The following is a 3,089-nucleotide window of genomic DNA, read 5'->3' as shown; positions in this document are numbered from 1 at the left end:
ATCACTCAAAGCCAGAAAAAGATGTACAGGTCAAGGTCTTCAGATGCTTTCTCATATCACAGAACACGCTAACCACTATACTAAGTAGCTTCAAGTGGTGATTCTGTATGCAGGAGGAAAATATTACAACCAATAAGGGAAAGTATTCTCCTTTAAAAATTTTATCTTACCCAGTAAACCCACACCACAGAGAGTCCATGAGGAGCTGCCCCTTAAACACAGGTGGATTACCACAGCAAAGAAACTGGACATGACTTCAGACCCTAGAGCCACATACTTCAAAATCAAATTTAAAAGGAAAAATTATACAAACTAAGGAGAAAGCAAAGTCAGGAAGAGTCTATACTCCCAGACTAGATAGACCAGTACAGTGCTCGCTTCAGCAGCACATATACTAAAATTGGAATAATACAGTGAAGATTAGCATGACCCCTGTGCAAGGATGACATGCAAATTCGTGAAGCATTCCATATTTTTGAAATGATGCTCAACATTACTCATTATCAGAGAAATGCAAATCAAAACCACAATGAGGTACCATTTCACGCCAATCAGAATGGCTGTGATCCAAAAGTCTACAAGCAATAAATGCTGGAGAGGGTGTGGAGAAAAGGGAACCCTCTTACACTGTTGGTGGGAATGCAAACTAGTACAGCCACTATGGAGAACAGTGTGGAGATTCCTTAAAAAACTGGAAATAGAACTGCCTTATAACCCAGTAATCCCACTGCTGGGCATAGACACCAAGGAAACCAGAATTGAAAGAGACACGTGTACCCCAATGTTCCCTGCAGCACTGTTTATAATAGCCAGGACATGGAAACAACCTAGATGTCCATCAGCAGATGAATGGATAAGAAAGCTGTGTACATATACACAATGGAGTATTACTCAGCCATTAAAAAGAATTCATTTGAATCAGTTCTAATGAGGTGGATGAATCTGGAGAAGATTATACAGAGTGAAGTAAGCCAGAAAGAAAAACACCAATACAGTATACTAACACATATATATGGAATTTAGAATCATGATAATGATAACCCTGTATGCGAGACAGCAAAAGAGACACAGATGTAAAGAACAGACTTTTGGACTCTGCGGAAGAGGGAGAATGTGGGATGATTTGGGAGAATGGCATTGAAACATGTATACTACCATGTAAGAAACAAATCGCCAGTCTAGGTTTGATACAGGATACAGGATGCTTGGGGCTGGTGCACTGGGATGACCCAGAGAGATGATATGGGGAGGGAGGTGGGAGAGGGGTTGAGGATTGGGAACGCATATACACCTGCCGGGGGCCAGCATGAGGAATTCTGCCCATGGCAAAGGTCATGAGGAAGGAAGCTTGGCATACACAAAGGCGTGATCAAGCCTCAGGAAACCCCCTGTTCCCGAGCATCTACCCCCAAAACCAGAGTACTTTACGGGGGGCTCTCCCCCATCATCATTTCTCTCGCAGAAGGAGTTAACTTGCAGCTCCAAGTTAATAAAAATTCCTGGGCGTGACAAGAGTGTTTCAACTTGTGAACTCTGAAGGTTCTCTAGCCTGCCTGATCAGGTTCGCCCGGCCGCATGTGATTGTTTACAGCCTCCCAACTGTGAGAGGCACGAGATGCTTTAAAACTTTCTAAATACAGGCTCTTTTGAGAAGTTAGAAGATCATTAGTATAGTATTAGTGGGTTGATTAGGAATTATATTGGTGAAGGGTTTTTTCATTTGTTGTGCCAATAATTACTGCTAATTCCCTGCCCTGGGTGTGACAAGGGTGTCTCAGGTCAAACCTCTCTGCTGACAGACTAGCTTGTGTGACAACCTCTCAACCATAAACAGCACAGAGAGTTTGGAGTATTAGCATAGGGCTTTTCTCATTGTTGAGTCAATGATTGCCACCAGGCCTCCATATCCTTAGGCACCTGGGAATATACTAATCAATGTATTTGGAATATAGAAAAGGAAATATAGTAGTTTTTGATGTTAGCAATACTAGACTTTTTGAGTTAATGAATTTTCTCTTTTGTTATAGATCACTGTACTTTGTTATAAATCACTATAAATCACTATGCTATGTAAAAATGTAACTTTATCACTATCTTAAGACAAAATAGATCTTTAGGGGAACATTGGTGAAGGGTTTACATTTGTTGAGCCAATATTTGCTGCTAAATCTCCATATTCCTGCCTTATAATGAATATAACTAGCATATAAGAGAAATAAGTATTAACCTTTAAGAATAATCATGTTAAACCTTAGGTTAAGTAAATTCCTTTCTATACTCACTATACCCTCACCCTATAGGAATGCAACTTTATTTGCAGGGTGGCACCTGATTTAAGAAAAAATCACCCCTGGAAAAATAAGTTTCTGGTTAACTGACTGGTATCAGAAAGGGCCATAAAATGTCAGCAGGCGTCATGGCTGGAAGATGATGTAAAGACCTTTGTATAATTTTATATGAAGCACCTGATTGTGACAAGGGTCAGGTCTGCTGACCCCCACATGACTCTGTATTCATCCCTATGTATAACAAAAGGTATATAAACAAGCCTGACAAATAAAGGATCAGATCAGTTTCTGGAAAGACTGATTCCCCCGTGTCGTTTCTTTCTTGCTTCCCACTTTCCTGGCTGAATTTCCATCTGAAATGTGGGGACTCACCAAGCCTGCTAATTCTGCCTGGGCTTCTGAGATCCGACCGGGGAGGCCTCAGTGCCTCCTCTTCTTCGGGAGAATGCAAAGACGCCTGTGGCCTACGTAGGTGGTGATTGGTACTCCATGTAAACCAGTTATTCAGCCTCTTTTTCTCCACTAATTTTCCTACTACACTATCCATTTCTAATCTCTCTCTATATCTGTAATTAAATAGCTTTTTTCTAGGACGCCGATTCCATCCCCACCTTCGAATTACCCTGGATCCACCAGGGCTGGACCCCGGCATATACCCATGGTGGATTCATGTCAATGTACGGCAAAACCAATACAGTATTGTAAAGTAAAATAAAAAAACAAATTAATTAATTGAAAAAAAAAGACCAGTATGAGAGTGGAAAACTATGAGATGTGGGGGTCTCATATCCTAAGACCTTG

The 3,089-nt window shown here is 41.0% G+C and overlaps 1 non-coding gene across 1 annotated transcript; it reads left to right on the top strand.

Annotated features, from left to right (window-relative positions):
* The first annotated feature begins 370 nt into the window (after nt 1-370).
* LOC120859921 lies at nt 371-477 on the top strand. Its single transcript, XR_005720186.1, has one exon. It is a non-coding gene; the product is annotated as a U6 spliceosomal RNA (small nuclear RNA).
* The last annotated feature ends 2,612 nt before the right edge of the window (nt 478-3,089 follow it).

Source organism: Oryx dammah, unplaced genomic scaffold, assembly GCF_014754425.2.
Source record: "Oryx dammah isolate SB20612 unplaced genomic scaffold, SCBI_Odam_1.1 HiC_scaffold_4579, whole genome shotgun sequence".
NCBI lineage: Eukaryota > Metazoa > Chordata > Mammalia > Artiodactyla > Bovidae > Oryx > Oryx dammah.
This window is presented reverse-complemented; position numbering and strand designations above follow the sequence as displayed.